The sequence below is a fragment of the Phyllobates terribilis genome, unplaced genomic scaffold, assembly GCF_046119375.1.
Source record: "Phyllobates terribilis strain yellow unplaced genomic scaffold, ASM4611937v1 Scaffold_36__1_contigs__length_13169755, whole genome shotgun sequence".
Taxonomy (NCBI): domain Eukaryota; kingdom Metazoa; phylum Chordata; class Amphibia; order Anura; family Dendrobatidae; genus Phyllobates; species Phyllobates terribilis.
Window position 1 is genome coordinate 10,597,556 of NW_027362796.1, and position 19,940 is coordinate 10,617,495.

Genomic DNA, 19,940 nt, shown 5'->3' on the forward strand with positions numbered 1-19,940 from the left:
GCCCCTTATGCAGGATGTATGATGCCCCCACACAGTGTATTGCCCACATTATGCCCCTTATGCAGGATGTATGATGCCCCCACTCATTGTATTGCCCCCATTATGCCCCTTATGCAGGATGTATGATGCCCCCACACAGTGTAATGCCCCCATTATGCCCCTTATGCAGGATGTATGATGCCCCCACACAGTGTAATGCCCCCATTATGCCCCTTATGCAGTATGTATGATGCCCCCCACAGTGTAATGCCCCCATTATGCCCCTTATACAGGATGTATGATGCCCCCCACAGTGTAATGCCCCCATTATGCCCCTTATGCAGGATGTATGATGCCCCCACACAGTGTAATGCCCCCATTATGCCCCTTATGCAGGATGTATGATGACCCCCACACAGTTTAATGTTACGGGACGTACTAAAAAGAATGAAGATAAGGAATAAATGAAAAGAATGAACATAAAAACTTACAGGTCCAAACATATGGAGAGATATTATGGATTTCTTGTGTATTTTGCACATGGGATGAACATGAAATATATATTCCATGTAAACAGGTGTATATTATATTCCTACCGTACCACCATCCCCCACACACAGTATAATGTTCCCATGATGCCCCCACACTGTGTAATGTTCCCCCAGTATCGCCTGAGGTTTTACAGTTGGATTCTGGGTATGTGCACACGATGCAGAAATGAAGCAGAAAATTTCTGCATCATTTCTGCATCTCCCTGGCAGAAAAAACGCATGCAGATTGTGCATGCGTTTTTCCTGCGGAATACATGCGGATTCGCATGCTTTTCCACATGCATTTCCGCATGCAGATTGACAAGCGCTTTCCAGGCGATTTTAGCATCACCTGGAAAGTGCTTGACAACTAGGTCACACTATATAAATCCATGCAAACAGCATGGATTTATATAGTGTGACCAGAGAGAATGTATATACTTACCTCTGATGGCCCGCGCTGTCCTGCTCACTCCGTTCTCCCTCGCCGGCAACTTTGAATTGAAAGACCTGCCGACGTCAGCGTCACGTGACCCGTCACATGACTCTGACGTCAGCGCAGGTCCTACAACTTACTGCAAGTGCCGGGAAGCAAGCAGGAGCGGTGCGCGGGCCGACAGATGGTAAGTATATATATATTTTTTATTTTATTCTTGTTTTACAGCTTTTTTAATGGTACCTGGGTGAGGAGGAGACTCTCCTCTCCTCCACACCCGGGTACCATCCGCACATTAGAACGCGCCAATAACGCAAGTACAAATGCAGTCTTGCGGAATTGGCGCGTTCTAATGCAAGTCAATGGCGGCGAAAACGCTGCGTTTCCGCAAAATTAATTGACATGCTGTGGATTTTTGAGCGCAGCTTTTACGCTGCGGAAAAATCCGCATCATGGGCACAGCACATGCGGATTTCAATTGGGGAACATTGCTGCCCTTCTACCATGCGTTTTTAATGCGTTTCCGCGGCGTTTACGCAACTGCAAAAACGCCGCGGAAACACATTAAATACGCATCGTGTGAACTCAGCCTAATCCCTCTGGGATTGGTTTTCCCTCTGCCTCCTCCCCTACATGTATACCCTCGAGCATGTATACATGCATGTAGGGGAGCAGGCCGTACTAGATATCGATATCAAAAGAATCTAGTCGGCACTCTGTACAGCTGGGGTGGTGCACGTGGAAAACAGGGTTTCTAGGAAAAGCAAATCCCGGCACTCACGTGTTGATGATTAATTTGTTTATTCCACAAGTCACAAGACGTTTCAGCCTGTCCAAGGCTTTTTTCAATTGTGGTTAAATGCATTCAGTCAAAATATATATAGACAAATCCACGGAAATGACACAATTCTTATTAACATAAAAAAGAAGACCAACAGACAATATTTATAACAAAACTAAACAAAAAATTAATGATAATAATAAACATAAATTACAAAACATCACCCACAAGTAAATTTATATACCTAAATAATCTCTAAACCAATATAAATACATTAGTCTCAAAATATGAATTCCATTTAATTATTCCCACCTATACATATAATATATTTTAATACTTTCTCAAATATATATTTTTTTCAATATTCTTATATTGTTTTTATTAAATGTATTTAATATTTTATCATTTTTAAATTATTAATGTTTTAAGAATTTTTTTGTTTTTTAATTACTGCTCATTATATATACAGCTAATTCCTTATAAACAACCTGCATCAAATAATTGAATCTACCTTTTCCTCTCCATAATATTAAAATCCACCAGAGTCGTTTCAAGTCACTATCTAATGTCCTGTAAATAAATCCGTATATTGCCGTGTTTGCGGTGATTTCTATAATAGTAGCTGGATGTGAAAACATACCTCTCTGAATGGGATAGGCTGAATTTGAATAATGAGATAAGTAGAAATAAAGGAACATTATGGTAAACCATTCTTACCTTGTGAATTTGGACTTGTGGGAATGGGGCCCATAATTCTGTATGGAGATGGTCATTGTATTACAGCGTATTTGGGTACTCTGTATATGCTGTAATGTCACAGGTGATCACTGTATTACCTGTACACTATATACAGGGCTCCTGTGTGTAATGTCACTGATGATCCCTGTATTACCTGTACACTGACACTATATACAGAGCTACTGTGTATAATGTCACTAGTGTTATTAGCATTTTGTTTTTTATTAATGATCAGTATTGTATTATTCGGTCACTGTGTGGTGGTAATATATGATCTCGTCATGATGTGACAGTATTATTCAGTCTCTATGTGGTCTGGTAATGGTGTGACGGTATTATTCAGTCACTATGTGGAGGTAATATATGGTCTTGTCATGGTGTGACTGTATTAATCGCCTGTATGTGGTATTCGATCACTATGTGGTCTGGTCATAGTGTGACGGTATTTGTTCCTTGTATGTGGTATTATTCGGTCACAATGTGGTGTTAATATGTAGTCTGGTCACGGTGTGGCAGTATTTCTCCCTTGTATGTGGCATTATTGGTCTTGGTAGAGTGGATTGTATTGTGTATGGCTGCCCTTTGTTCTCTCTGATATCAATAAGGGTAAGACTCTTGATTTCCAAAAGAGATTAAATACTTGGATGTTTAACCCCTCCCTGTCTTGTGACTATTACACAGTAGCAAATATGCACTTACAGGTGTTATATGGTGAAAACAAGTAATCGCCTATCCTAAGGCCCCATTCACACATTCATTATTTGGTCAGTATTTTACATACGTATTTGTAAGCTAAAACTAGGAGTGGGTGATAAATGCAGACATGGTGACGTGTTTCTATTATAATTTTCCTCTGATTGTTCCACTCCTGGTTTTGGGTTACAAATACTGATGTAAAATACAGACCAAATACTGAACGTGTGAACGAGGCCAAAGGATAAGTTATTGATTGGTGTGGGTCTGACTGCTGGGACCTGCACCGATCTTCAGAATGTGGAGCTTTTATCCCCATTAGTATGGAGCAGCATGTGCGACTCGACTACTGATCCATTCATTATCTAAGGGGCTGCACTTGGCTTTTTCTGGAAGACCCCAAAGAGGATGAATGGAGCTACGGTCAGACATCCCACCTGCTGCTGCATTTTAAAATGGGGATAAAAATTCCCAATTCTTCCGATCGGTGCCGTTTCCAATGCTCGGATTCCACCGATCAATAAGATATCACCTATCTAACCTGTGGATCGGTGATGATTTGTTTTCATCAAAGAACCCTTTAAAGAACCGTAATTTTGTGTACATCCCAGTTATAGTATGCGCACAGTAGATGTGGAGGAGCCGCCTGTGCTTTACAGTCAACGCTCCACTATAACGGGAATAATGGCTAACCGGTATTTACATATAGCTGTAGGGTGGGCCCCTAGAGTCAACTTTCCCTGTGGGCCCCAGACACCCCAGTCCGACCCTGCCTGTATGCCTCATATTAGAGGTCTGTTTGCTGTGAAATTACTTTTTATTCATTGAAGATTCCAATGCTTGCTGGCTGGGGGACGGGAAGAAAGCCCCGCCTACTGTGTTGATTAAAATATTTACCCCCTCCCCTGCACGTCACAGTGCCCTGTGACATGCAGTTGCCATGTCCAGATCCCGCGCCTACACGCTTTTTACGGTAGTGAAGCACTTGTACTGTGTACTGTGCAGCTATAGTACTGAAGGGATCTTGTGCCCAGGCATCGGGAAGTCACAGTGACTCACTGGCATAGTACACAGTACAACTGCGCTTTCCGTAAAAAGTGAAGTGCGCGGGACCTGGACATGGTAACTGCACGTCACAGGGCACTTCTTCCCGTCCACCGGCCCGCAAGCATCGGAATCTTCACTGAATTAAAAGCCATTTCACAGCAAACAGACCTCTGCTTGAGGCATACAGGTAACTATAGATTCACATTTCTATCACCTGTATGCCAATATTAGAGGTCAGATAAGTCCCAGCGGGTGACAGATTCCCTTTCATCAGCCGTGGGGTAGTCAGTGGAGTGGATTCCCATTAATAAATACTCACTTGGCCCCATTCCTTGTGCAGATACTAATGAATTCAGGACCTATGAGATTTGTACCTCATAATAGTTGGATAATTAGGGGTGTATCATCCATAGCAGCAGCCCACACGGCCACTATAGTGCCCATGAAAAAACACTGAATTAGAGCTTGGTTTAAGTTAGTATCCATGCAGCACAAAAATGCATGTTTACTATGGCCATAAATCAGAAAAAAACTATAAAAAGAAAAATGATCATAAACCCTGCTGTAAATAAATAAATAAAAAGGAAAAGTGCATTTAAATAAAATGGGGTTCTTAGCAACACTGTTTTTGATCAAAAATAGCATGAAAGCTATCCCACCATGGCATGGTGAAACCATTCGGAATAGTCCTACTCTGTATAATAATAAAAACCTTACCATGTGTCAAAGCCTCAAACTTCTGTGTGTGAATCAGACATGAGATCTAACGAGATAGAAGATTACAGTCCGGGGAAGACGGGAAACATTCATATAGACGACCGGTGAAGATGAATGTCATACTCATCATGAAGTAGTTATTTCTCATGTCACATGTAATGAATATCTCCTGCAGTATTGCTAATGCCGATTGCAGTGTTGGTAAATGAGACGAGAATTAGCTTTATGGAAGATGAGTCTATGAGAAACGTGTTCAGCTACAGAATCAAAGGAAGAAACTGCTTGTTGTCTGTAGCCTAAAATATATAGGTTTTATTAGTAGTTGTAAAGAAGAAAATTAAATACTGTAAAATAATAAATCTCCTCATATGTTTCCCCTTATTATCTCCAGTAATTGTATTATTACACAGGATTTTTATAATGTTACATAGGCTCATCATCTTCTCATTCAGGTCCCTACAATATCAGATCCTCTCAGTGAAGATCTATTAAAGATAATTTTCCTTATGGACCCATCAAAGATGGATTTGGACACAGACCAGAAGGCAGAGAGGATATTACACCTCACCCTAGAGATCCTCTTCCGGCTTACTGGAGAGGTGAGATATTCTGATGATGTCACATTACATCATTCTTATCAATGGGAATAACAGATGAACATAATTGGAGAGGTGAGGACTCTGGAAATGTCTGTAGAGAGATTTATTAATGTGTCCCTCCATACCCAGGATTACACAGTAGTGAAGAAAACATCTAGTGAGCGTTGTCAGGCCCCTGTGACTGAGGGATGGGAAAGACCCCTGAGCCTATTCACAAGGCCTCCATCTCACGCCTTGATACATGAGGACATCAATGACCAGAAGATCCTAGAACTCGCCTACAAGATGATTGAGCTGTTGACTGGAGAGGTGAGAGAATCTGATGACGTCACATTACATCATTCTTATCTATGGGAATAACAGATGGACAATACTGGGATATTATACAGTAACACAATGAAAGCTTCTGGGGGATGACTGTATCATTGTATGTGTCAGGTTCCTATAAGATGTCAGGATGTCGCTGTCTATTTCTCCATGGAGGAGTGGGAGTATTTAGAAGAACACAAAGATTTGTATAAAGACGTCATGATGGAGGTTCCCCAGACCCTCACATCACCAGGTAATAGACAGGACTAAATACACATGGACTATAATTATCTGTATGTAAAGAATGAATTCAGTCCCTGTATGTGTTTCCTCCAGATCTGTCCAGTAAGAGGACAACACCAGAGAGATGTCCCCGTCCTCTTCTTCCACAGGACTGTAAACAAGAAGACCCCAATGTTCCTCAAGATCATCAGGTAGATGGAGAGAAGGTGTCATGAGATCTCCCCTACGATGTGTAGATGGCTGTGAAGGTCTTGTGTTCAGTCTTGTTTTATCCACCAGTATTATATGTTTTCTATTTGTGTAACGAGAACAGTGGAGATGGCAGGATTAGAGCTGATCATAGATGTGACTTCTCATCTGTTTGTGACTTTTACAATATTTGTTTCAGGGTGAAGATCTGACCCATATTAATATTACAGAGACATATGTAAGGGGTGATGAGCGGTGTAAAGAGGAGTTTCCTACATATGACCACCCAGGTGAGTAGTAACCACTAAGTGCAGAGAAGTCACAGATTCTTCTCAGTCACCGGCTGTGGCTGCTTTATCGGTGGTGTAGTCCGGCCATATCACAATCATGTGATCACCATTTTGCTTCTAGACCACAACATTCTCTTCTACCTAAAACTGTTCAAATGATTTTGGGCATTGAAAGCCCTTTTCCATAGAACTTACAACCTGGAGGATCCACCTATCCCCTGGGATTAGGAGACGCTGACCGTTACCTGCCCAAATATGTAAACTACAAAGCCAAATGACAGCGAACGTAGAATGTGCTGACAAGTTAGAAAATCACTTTAAGAAAAATATTATGATGAGCCTGTAAGAGAAAGCAGAGGGTATTGATGCTGTTGGCTTCCTAGATCCCTGATATCTTATTGGATGAATCTACCTTCTCTTCCTTCTGTGCTGCTGAATGTCCTCATATGGTCCCTACAAGACCAGGTCCAGTCTTTTTGACCAAAATTCACTTTTATTATGATCGAAAACATTAAATGTGCAGTGAGGCCAAGTGTGAATTTCTGTACAATAACAACAGAGTTTCCCTTTATCCCGACTTTTCAGTTTCTTTTAAAACCGACTAACTTCAAACAGGATTGTGATAAACTACATAAAAAACATTACACCTGTGCCATGATATATCTCTAAGCTAAACACCTCATCTCTGCACTATTATAAAAAGTTCTCTTTCAATGTCTAATATTTCTTCTTGAAACTCATCTGACAGAAAATATTGTCCCTTACGATAGTTTAGATTGCCAAGAGCCCCCGAGCCCCATACTCCAAATACTCCAGAGAGGTTTCACCACTAGTTACTATTTACTGATGGAGACTGTTGAGTTTGATCATTTCAGTAGATGTGTTATTGTCTATACTCACAGTTTTTGACTACAGTAGTTGGTACCCAAAATACTCTGATTTAATCTCTTCCTGCAGCCTATTTTGTGTTGCTAATCAGGCTCCATTTTTCAAATCTGACGTGTGTCACTTTTTGTGGTGATAACTTTGGAATTTTTCACAAAGGATAATAGGAAACAAATGGACCTTACAAATTATTTTCCAACTTCTCTTGAATCTGACAATCCCCTATATATGGTTGTACACTACTGTCTGCTCACATGGCAGGTTAAGAAGGGAAGGAGCGACATTTAGCTATTTGAATACAGATCTTGCTGGAATAGTTTGCAGACACAATGTATTGGGGGCACTGTTCATAGTCACCTGGGACCTCAAAAAATGGCCACCGTGAACAGGCTTGCACCATCTACTCCGTTTTCCAGATCCCAGGGATTGCCTTGCTCATCACCCTTTAACCAATCCTTACCATGGATTTGGATTTACACAGACATCTCCAGCTTGGGCCATGGTGTTAGCTGCTGTTCTGTGGTGTGACATGGCAAGAAGAATAGTCAGGTAGCCGGGTCAGAGCCAAGAGGGCAGAGAAAATACAAAATCAGATGACACAAGAGTAGTCAGTAAATGGGCCGAGGTCACAACAGGAAACAAATACACAAGCCGAGAGCTGAGCACAGAGGACTGACCCAGAGGAGAACAAGGCTGTATCTGGCAGCTTCCGGCAATATGCTTCCAGCTTTAGTAGGGTGCGGTGCTTTCCAATTAGCTGAAGCAGGGAGCAGATTACTCCAGCTGGACAGCACACACACCCATACTACCAGACTGGATGGTACTACTGGTCCCAGCAACCCTAATCTTAGTGGCTAGACAGAGACTGCACCGCCCAGTTGCTTCTGTTTCTGACGTCTCCTCCATCACCAGCGCCGCCTGCAGGATGAATAAGGCGGCTTCTGGTGAGAGAAGCAGACGTCGCAGGAGCAGATCCCAGAGGAGATGGGACACACCATTTGCAGAAGCCCTAATGTGGCCAAATTGGAAGAAAACCAGAGCAGTATTATCCCCCATAAAGTGACTCCATTTTGGAGATTATAGCCCTCAATGAATAGTAGTGACAATTTTGACTCCACAGCTTCTTTCCAGAAATTAGCACGTAGTGGATGTTGAAGAGGGAAAATTGCACATTTGCCATTTTATTATCCCACACATAGTGCCCAGATTGTGCCCCAGGGGAGACACAACGTAAATTAAGTGGGTTCTTCTCACTATAGTAATGTCAAATACATGGATGATAAATGTAGTTTGGGTACACTGCAAGGCTCAGAAGCGAGGGGGAGATTTGACTTTGGGAGAGCGGATATTGCTGGATTGGGTTATGGAAGCCATGTTGCTTTTCAAGAGCCTTTGAGCCACTAATAATGTGGAAACCTCTGTTTTTCCACTGACAGATGATGGACTTGAGTGGGGACTTTTTTTGTGACCTGAATAGAAGTTTTTATTGGTGTTATTTTCGTCTACATAACATCATTTGGTGGCTTTTTATTCCATAATTTGGAGGCAGAATGAACAAACAGTTGAACACCACACTCCACTGGTTCATCCTTTGAGGTTTTCCATTAGACTGTAAACTATCATTGTCTTGGTGAATAATTCAATATTTTTACATAACTTGCCATTTTTATGGAAAGTTTAAGTAGAAATGTTCAAAAATATTAATTTAAAAAATATTGTATTCAAAATAATAATAATTGGTTTTATTCTTAGCAGATGACTGTACCAGGAGATCAGAGGGACAGCCGACATCTTCAATTTTTAAATCAGATGATCTTGAGATCACACAAGATACAACTGAAGTGAATGCCATTACTCCAGATATACTATCAATCCTTCCCAGCAAAGATCTGTCATTTGATCCTTTGAAACAGGTCCTGTCTTCTGATTCATTACCGACTACTAAGGAAAATCAAAGTCACAAAATAAGCATTAAAAAACGAACTGCTCTTAAAGCAAAGAAGCCATTTTCACATTCAGAATATGGAAATAGTTTTCCTCCCAAAAAGTCTTTTCTTAAACATCAAAAAATTCACACAGTAGAGAATAGATTTTCTTGTTCCAAGTGTGGGAAATGTTTTAACCAGAAATCAAATTTTGTTAGTCACCAGAGAACTCATACAGGGGAGAAGCTATTTTTATGTTCAGAATGTGGGAAATGTTTTGGGAATAAATCATCTCTTCTTAGACACCAGAGACTTCACACAGGGGAGAAGCCTTATTCATGTTCTGAATGTGAGAAATGTTTTGGTAATAAATCATCTCTTCTTAGACACCAGAGCAGTCACACAGGGGAGAAGCCATTTTCATGTTTAGAATGTGGAAAATGTTGTGTAGTGAAGTCACACCTTGTTAGACACCAGAGCCTTCACACAGGGGAGAAGCCTTATTCATGTTCTGAATGTGAGAAATGTTTTGGAAATAAATCATCTCTTCTTAGACACCAGAGAATCCACACAGGGGAGAAACCTTTTTCATGTTCAGAATGTGGGAAAAGTTTTACTCACAAAGCGCATCTTGATAGCCACCAGAGAACCCACAGAGGGGAGAATCCTTTTTCATGTTCAGAATGTGGGAAATATTTTACACAGAAATCAAGTTTTGTTAAGCACCAGAAAAGTCACACAGGGGAGAAGCCTTTTTCCTGTTCAGAATGTGGGAAATGTTTTAACTGGAAATGGAATCTTGTTATACACCAGAGAATCCACACAGGGGAGAAGTCTTTTTCATGTTCAGAATGTGGGAAATGTTTTCGAGCTAAATCAACTCTTTTTACACATCAAAGAACTCACACAGGGGAGAAGCCTTTTTCATGTTCAGAATGTGGAAAATTCTTTAACACTGGATCGGCTCTTGTTAGGCACCAAAGAATCCACACAGGGGAGAAGCCTTTTTCGTGTTCAGAATGTGGGAAATGTTTTACTCACAAAGCGCATCTTGATAGCCACAAGAGAATCCACACAGGGGAGAAGCCTTTTTCCTGTTCAGAATGTGGGAAATGTTTTAACCTGAAAGCACGTCTTGATAGCCACCAAAGAACCCACACAGGGGAGAAGCCTTTTTCCTGTTCAGAATGTGGAAAATGTTTTGTACACAAATCATCTCTTCTTTATCACCAAAGAACTCACACTGGGGAGAAGCCTTTTTCATGTTCAGAATGTTAAAAATGTTTTAACCTAAAATTGTATCATCTTAACCCTTTTACCCCCGAGCTTGTTTTTTCCTTCCTGACCAGGCCAAATTTTACAATTCTGACCAGTGTAATTTTCTGTGGCAATAACTCTGTAACGCTTTAACGAATTCCAGTTATTCGGAGATAGTTTTTTCATGACACATTGTACTTTGTTTCCCTTAAATTTAGGTCAATTTGTTTATTTGTGAAAATATCAGAATTTTGGTGAAAATGTTGAAAATTTCGCAATTTACTTAACACCTTGGTTGCATAAGGCTGTGTGCCCACGTAGCGTTTTTCAAGCGTTTATGCTGCGGAATTTCCGCAGCATAAACGCTTGTGAAACGCTAGGTAATCCGCACCCCATGGTCCCCAAGGGGATTCCGCATGTTCTATGCACATGCTGCGGATTTTTCCGTAGCGTTTATGCTACGTACAAAAATCCGCAGCATGTCATTTAATTTTGCGGAAGCGCAGCGGAACTCCCGCCATTGACTTGCATTGAGACGCATAGAAACCGCGACTGTACATTTTTACAAGCGGCTTCTATGCGTCTCTATGTGCGGATGGTACCCAGTTCTGGAGGAGAGGAGACTCTCATCCAGACCTGGGTACCATTGTACCTGTAAAAAAAGAATAAAATAACAAATAAAGTTTATACTCACCTGTCCGGCGTCTTCTCTCTGAATGCCAGCAGCGCTGAAGGACCTTCGGTGACGTCACAGTCATGTGACCGCAGGCCCTTCACCGCTCTGTCTCGCGATATGCCGGCAGCCGGGAACCAGACAGGAACGAGCGCTGCTGCACACACCGGGGCCTCGGGGGGTGAGTATAGCTTTATTTGTTTTCATTTTTACGGTTCACACTGTATAAATCCATGCTGTTTGCATGGATTTATACAGTGTGACCTAGTTGTCAAGCACTTTCCAAGTGATGCTATCGCCTGGAAAGCGCTTGTCAATCTGCATGTGGATCCGCATGTATTCTGCAGGAAAAACGCATGCACAATCTGCATGCGTTTTTTTCTGCCAGGGAGATGCAGAAATGCTGCAGAAATTTTCTGCTTCATTTCTGCATCGTGGGCACATAGCCTAAGCGAATATCTACCATGTTTTTTTTTTTAAAAAAAGATGCTGCTGAAGATATATCTCGCAGACAATTTTTCTATATATTAACTATCTATCATATCTATCTATCTATCTATCTATCTATCTATCATATAACTATCCACAGTATCTATGCATATCTATCTATCCATACAGCTATCCATTTTTTATGTATCTTTGCCCTCACAGGGTGCTTCTGCGCTTTCTTTATATACATTGTGCAGTTATTGCAGCTGGCACCTGTTCACACTTAGGAGGTGCTGGTCAGGTTTTCTTACTATATATCACTATAGGAGGTTTGTAACTGCCTCCTCCCTGACTCAGCACTCCTCCCATTAATCAGCTGTTGATGTATAGCCAGTTCTACCAGCCCATTAAATTGTAGGCGTTTTAGCCCAGAATTGACATGTTTTGTCAAAAGTTGTAGGCTTGTAGCCCGAAAGTGGCATGTAGTGTAGAGCAGGACCCATCAGACGGGAGGTCACCTTGCTGCTGTTGATGGGCACACACGAATTGGCTAATTTATGCGCTAAGAACCTTTTGTTTTTTATAAGTACAGCTTACTGAGTAATACAGTTTAGATCTAATGTTTCCATTGTTTTTATGTATCTTGGCCCTCACAGGGTGCTGCTGCACTTTCTTTAGATACATAGGTAGATGGATATATCTATCCTTATATCTATCTATCATATATCTATCTACAGTATCTATCCATATCTATCATATATCTATCTCTGTATCTAATGAAGATAAAGGCATCGCTCCAGTCTTCACTGTATTTCTATTGGTTTATTGACACATAGTCATGGTGGTAATGGCAGTGGAAACGTTTCGTTCCTATTGAGGAACTTGTTCAAGCAGTGCATAATCCATCAAGTGAATCATATGAAGGTGCAGCAATTAGAATTATAACAATTCTACTTATCACAAAATCAAGAAAAGTGCTTAGATACAGTGCATAAATATACATAGACTCATCCACATAATCATTCATAATAGTCCACTCCATTAATGTTTACCTTTGTATAAAGTGCCAGCAATGTCATAGTTATATTAATTGATAATGTGATTTCACCTGTGTAAGATTTAACCCCTTAGTGACCGGACCAGTTTTTTTTTAAATCTGACCAGTGTCACTTTATGTAGTAATAACTCTGGAACGCTTCTACATATCCCATTGATTTTGAGATTTTTTTTGTGACACATGATACTTTATAATAATGGTAAATTTAGGTTGATATGTTTTGCTTTGATTTATAAAAATATCAGAAAAATGTTTTAAAAATTGCAATTTTCAAACTTTGAATGATTATCCCTTTAATCCAGATAATGAGACCACAAAAAAACATTAACCACTTCGCACCAGAGCCTGTTTTTGCCTTCGTGACCGGGCCAATTTTTTCAATTCTGACCACTGTCACTTTATGAAGTAATTACTCTGGAACGCTTCAACGGATCCCCTTGATTCTGAGACTGTTTTTTCGTGACATAGTGTACTTCATGATAGTGGTAAAATTTCTTCGATATCACTTGCGTTTATTTGTGAAAAAATCAGAAATTTGGCGAAAATTTTGAAAATTTAGCAATTTTCAAACTTTGAATTTTCATGCCCTTAAATCAGAGAGATATGTCACACAAAATAGTTAATAAATAACATTTCCCACATGTCTACTTTACATCAGCACAATTTTGGAACCAAATTTTTTTTTTGTTAGGGAGCTATAAGGGTTAAAAGTTGACCAGCGATTTCTCATTTTTCCAACAAAATTTACAAAAACATTTTTTTAGGGACTACATCATATTTGAAGTCACTTTGAGGGGTCTTTATGACAGAAAATACCCAAAAGTGACACCATTCTAAAAACTGCACCCCTCAAGGTGCTCAAAACCACATTCAAGAACTTTATTAACCCTTCAGGTGCTTCACAGGAATTTTTGGAATGTAGAAGAAAAAAATGAACATTTAACTTTTTTCACAAAAATGTTACTTTAGACCCAATTTTTTTAATTTTCACAGGGGTAACAGGAAAAAATGGACCACAAATTTTTTTGTGCAATTTCTCTTGAGCACGCTGATACCCCATATGTGAGGGAAAACCACTGTTTGGGCGCACTGCAGGGTTCGGAAGGACGGCGCGCCATTAGACTTTTTGAATGTAAAATTTGTCTGAATAATTAGCAGACGCCATGTTGCGTTTGGAGAGCCCCTGATGTTCCTAAACAGTGGAAACCCCCCACAAGTGACACCATTTTTGGAAACTAGACCCCTTAGGGAACTTATCTAGATGTGTGATGAGCACCTTGAACCCAAAGGTGCTTCACAGAAGTTTATAATATTGAGCTGTAAAAATAAAATTTTCACATTTTTACCACAAAAACGTTTTTCATCCCTTAATTTTGCATTATCATAAGGGTAATAGGATAAATTGCACCATGAAATTTGTTGTGCAATTTCTCCTGAACACGCCGATACCCCATATGTGGAGGCAAACCACTGTTTGGGCGCACAGCAGGGTTTGAAAGGGAAGGAGCGCCATTTGACTTTTTGAATGTAAAATTTGTCTGAATAATTAGCGGACGCCATGTTGCATTTGGGGAGCCCCTGATGTGCCTAAACAGTGGAAATCCCCCACAAGTGACACCATTTTGGAAACTAGACCCCTTAGGGAACTTATCTAGATGTGTGGTGAGCACCTTGAACCCCAAGGTGCTTCACAGAAGTTTATAATAATAAGCTGTAAAAATTACATTTTCACATTTTTCCCACAAAAAATGTTTTTCATTCCCTAATTTTACATTATCATAAGGGTAATAGGAAAAATTGCACCATGAAATTTGTTGTGCAATTTCTCCTGAGTATGCCGATACCCCATATGTGGGGGAAAACCACTGCTTTGGTGTACGGCAGGGTTCGGAAGAGAAAGGAGCGCTATGTTGGCTGGGATAGGCAGCAGACACCATGTCAGATTTGAAGAGTCGCTGACATGCCGAAACAGCAGAAACCCCCACAAGTGACCCCATTTTGTAAACTACACCTCTCAAGGAATTCATCTAGGGAAGTAGTGAGTATTTTTTAATTTTTAAATTTATACCATTGGGCAGTGAAAAAAGCATAATTATATTTTTACCACAAAAAAATGTTTTACCCACAGATTTTACATTTTCACACAGGGCAATGGGTAAAAATGGTGCCGAAATGTGTCACACAATTTCTTCTAAAAGTGGCAATACCCCATATGTGGCTGTATCGGACCGCTTAGCCATACGGTGAGATCTGGGGGGGATGGAGCACTATTTGACAATTGGAGAACAAATTATTGTAGAATGGACATTTGGATTTGGGAGCACAAAATTTTCTGAATTTCTTTTGGGGGGCAAGGGCCGTTTCGCTTTTCCAGAGCCTTTCTGCTACCAGTAACTTGGAAGTCCCTTATATTTTTAACAGATGACGGACCTGAGTGGGGACTAGCTTTTTTTGAGGACTGAGTTGAAGCTTTTATTGGGAACATTTTACGTAACATTTATTCGGCGCTCTAGGCTGAGCACTTACATCGGGGTTTCCATCTAAATTTCCAAGTGATGTAATTCAGATGAAACCCCTGCGGGATCCATTCACTGTAATGAGGCAGCAGAGTTACTCTGGACTCCGTCTGGCCTCTGTTTAGCGGTGTCCTTTTTTTCAGAAGTGCACAAAACTGTGGCCAACCGCACTTTTATGCACGCCTAAAACAAATGACACCGTGGGATCACAGGCCAGACGGCATCCACAGTGGCCTATATCTGCCTCATTACAGGGAATCTTCCGTCATGGGTTCCGTCTGAATCACGTATTTCAGAGATTTACACGGAAACTCTGGTGTAAGTGCTCAGCGCAGAGCGCAGAATAAGTGTGAGCAGAGCCTCACTGCGATCTTTGGGAGACATAATAAACAAATCAGTAGCAGGTGAAGAATTGGTTTTATTTATTTTTTACGCCTTTCCTCGTGTGATATAACTGATTAGATTACTTTATTCTTCGGGTCGGTGCGATTACAGAGATACCAGATTTATATCGGGTTTTTATGACTGACAGCTGTCACACACTAAGAGACGCTTAGTTTTTGCATCGCCATATTTTGAGAGCTATAATTTTTCCATATTTCGGCCGACAGAGTCATGTGATGGCTTGTTTTTTGCGGAACGAGTTGACATTTTTATTGGTACCATTTTTGGGTACATGACATTTTTTGATCGCTTTCTATTCCGTTTTTTGGGAGGTAAAATTAGCAAAAACAAACGATTCAGGAATTGTTTTTTGAGGTTTTTTTTATGCCGTTCTGCGTGTGGTAAAAGTGATCAGGCAACGTTATTCTTCGGGTCAGTACATTTACAGCGATACTACACTTACTGTATTTTTTTTAATGTTTTGGCGCTTTTACACAATAAAACAATTTTATAGAAAAAAATATTTTTTTTGCATTGCTTTATTCTGAGCGCTATAACTTTTTTATTTTTTGGCTGATGGAGCTGTATGGCGGCTTTTTTTTTGCGGAACAAGATGACGTTTTCAGCGGTACCATTTTTATTTCTATTTTGTTTTTTGATCAAATTTTTTTCCACTTTTTGTTTGGCGATATGATGAAAAAGCATTTTTTTTGCTCCGTTTTTTATTTATTTTTATTACGGTGTGCACAGAAGGAGTTAATTAGTGTGACAGTTTTATAGCTCTGGTTGTTTCGGACGCGGCGATACCAAATATGTGTACTTTTTTTGGTTTTGTAAAAATATACGGATTTATTGGTTTAATATTTTTTTTTTTTGTGATTTTTTTTTTTTTTTTTTTTTTTTTAACAGTTTAAAAACTTTTTTTTAACTTTTTTTTACATTTTTACTTAGTCCCTGTATGGGACATTAATTTTTATTTTTCTGATCACTGATCTCATGTAATGTAATAGACATGTATTACATTACATGAGATCTTCGCTGACTGTTTCGCAGTCAGTCTCCTGCCTGGCTTCAGCTGCAGGCTGAGCCAGGCAGGACACCATATATGGCAGATCTGGAGGCGGTCATGTGGCCTCCAGCTGCCATAGCAACCCCAGGTCCTGGAAGGTATCAGGGGTCGTCGGAGAGGTAAGTAAGACGATCCCCTCTCCTCCTTCTATCTTCTATATGCCACGATCACTATAGATCGAGGCATATAGAACATAGCAAAGGGTTAACATCACTGGGACCTGATCCAATCAGGTCCCGATGATGTCCCCTGTCAGAGCTAACGCTCTGCACCGGAATCGCAGCGCTTGCAGGACCCTGGGGGTCCTGAGCGCTGGGAGACCACCCACCGTTTTTAAACTTCGGCGCTGCACAGAGCCAGCAAGCGCCGACGTTTATCTACAGTGGGCGGTCAGGAACTGGTTAAACGAGGAACTTTTGTTTTATCTCTAGGCCAGTAGTGAAACAATATCATCATAAGAGGGAGTTGTGTTTTAAAGTTCCACATTTCTTTAATGCAATCTAGAATAGCCCCCAGAAGATGCTTAGTTTTGGACACAGCCAAAGCCCATGTAATAAGTCCGTAGAAGGGGTTTTACATTTAGGACAATAAGTAATTCTATCAGGTGTAATGGGTGTTTTGGGGAGATCAAAGGCGGATCTTGCTTTATGAATGATCTTAAATTGAGTTTCCCTCCACATCTCATTAGTTATTACTTTACTGTTTTTTCCCAACCTTCTCTTATCTTAACTCCAATGTCTTGATCATTTAAATTATTTCTCCCAGTGTTTGAAACAAAATTCAGGATTTACTCCCAACATCACATCCCTCATTGCATTGTATAAGAAAGATATAGATTATGACGTCCTCGTGGCCCTCACTAAGCAATTAAAGTCATTAGTAGTAATTTCTAGGGAGGTGTCTTTCAGGTGACTCCTGATAGAGCGTCTAATTTGTTTCAATTGTAATGTCTGGTTAGGGCTTAGATGAAATTTCTCAATCAACTCATCCATCCTTATCCATCTTGATTTTTGATGTTGATCCCTCGTTTATTTGAAAAAATTCTATCCTATCCTCTTTTAAAGAATTACCCACCAACATTAGCCAATATGGATTCAATCGTTACGGGCATTTCATTGCCCCCTCTATGCCCCCTGTTCTCAATTGCACACATATCGGAGAATGGTCTGAGATTCCCCTGGGTAAATATTTCACTTTGTGAATTAACGAATTCAGAGATTCTGTTCCAATTGCCAAGTCAGTCCTTGACAAGGAATGGTGTGACATTGAGTAGCATGAATATTGTCTTATTAAAGGAGTTCTCTGTCTCCAAATATCCACATACTCCATTTCTGAAAATAATCTAGACATCCCCGTAGAGGAGGCCGGGTCAGGTATGTTACCCGTATGTAGTCTATCCCAATGTGGGTGGAAATAATTATTGAAATCTCCCATCAACAAAACTGTAGTCGTAGGAAATTCCAATGTAAAGAATAATATTTTTTTTAATAATTGTATCCTTATATGGAGGGGGTTTATATAAAGCTACCAAAATTATTTGAATTCCGTACATATAGCCTAATATACCAATATACCACCCTTCCGTATCCAATGCAGTTTTAAATGGGATTGATTTATAAATCAAAACAGATACCCCTCTGGCTGAGAAGAAAAGTCCGAATGAAAAACATGGCCTAACCACAACCTATTAATTTGTTTTGTTTCATAGGTCAAATGTGTTTCCAACAAGCAGACAACAGCTGGTTGGTATTGATGTACCAAGTATATACAGCCACCTCTTAGTTGGGTCTCCCATGCCCCGCACATTCCACGCTATAATATTTACAAAGAAAAAACTGGAAGTCTGAACTGAAACGTAAATTGATGTGCATGCAAAGTGTAAATGCATGTTCACGTAAGGCCACTAGACAGAGAAAAACCAAAAACAAGCAAAATACCCAAATAACTGGAAGCAAATGGATATAATATTTACAAGCTTAGCCATATGTGCGCAGGGAAACAGAATAACCAGTAGACCGTTTTGAGCTGTTCCTCCACCCTCCCTTCTTTTTTGCATGCACCCCTTTTTAACACATAACATAAATAACTTCTAACATTGCAATACAACCAATCAAACATTACAGACATTTCTCCCTGGAGGGGAGATTGGGAGCCTTTATAAGTCCAAAACCTGACTTAAAAAGAAAAGCTCTTCTTCAAAACCTTTTCAGAGATTCCCGCGGTCCATATCAAATGGCATCAAGATTCAAAAGCCACCAAAGCAAAAGTGTTGATGTTTATGGAGGTCCGGATTTAGCCGCTCTCAATGTAGCTTCGCTGATGTCCAGCCATTGTGTAGTTTCCCGGGGAGGTTCATGGATGAGCCCCTTTCCTGAGACTACGATCCTCAGGTGTGCCGGATACATCACAGAATATGGGAGTAGTAAGTCTCGCAGCCTTTTCTTTACAGATGTAAATTGTGCTCTCCGTTTCTGCACTTCAGCAGAGAAGTCAGGAAAGATGGCCACCTTTGGTCTTCGATAAGTTAGGACAGTCACATGATTGTAGCTCTGTATTGCAGTAACTTCAATACAAAAGGCCTTGGTGGAGCTCCTGGTGGAGAGGGTCTGAAAGGTATCCTATGAGCACATTCTATTGCCAACATAGGAGACAGGGCCTCTCTTCCAAACTCGTCCCTGAACCAGGTCTCCATAAATTCAACCAGGTTTTTGCCTTCAGCTCTTCTAGGACTCCTATAAGGAGTAGATTGTTTCTACGGAGTCTGTTCTCCAAGTCATCCAATCCGTTTTATTAAGCAGAGTAATCAGATTTTGCTTGTATGTTTTCATATCCTTTTGCATCTTAGACAAGATCCTCAATATTACTAATTCTGCCCTCTGTTTCTTAAATTCTTTCAAACGCCCTTTGAATATCTCTCCTTATAGATGACATATCTTCCTTCATAAATCCCATATGGGTGGTAACGCTGGTCAGGGACTTGTTGGACCTATTGACCACAGATAGCACATCCCTCATGGTGGGTTCCTGATCTGTGGTATGCTCTAGGTTTACTGCCGGAGCCAATTAAATTCCTTCACTTTATACCCAGGAAAGTTGCTGCTGAATTTTTTGCTGCGTCATCTGCTCTTTATCAGGAGCACATGATTCTCCTTGTTCCTCCTGTTCCTCCCCCGGCTGACCTATAGGAGAATCCT

The 19,940-nt window shown here is 40.4% G+C and overlaps 1 protein-coding gene and 1 pseudogene across 1 annotated transcript in view; one reads left to right on the forward strand and one right to left on the reverse strand.

Annotated features, from left to right (window-relative positions):
- Positions 1-19,940, reverse strand: part of LOC141182832 (uncharacterized) — a 618,372-nt gene that overhangs the window by 434,672 nt on the left and 163,760 nt on the right. The gene's annotated exons all lie outside the window — the stretch shown is intronic.
- The window catches only part of LOC141182848 (uncharacterized), a 248,286-nt pseudogene that overhangs the window by 150,347 nt on the left and 77,999 nt on the right, over positions 1-19,940 (forward strand).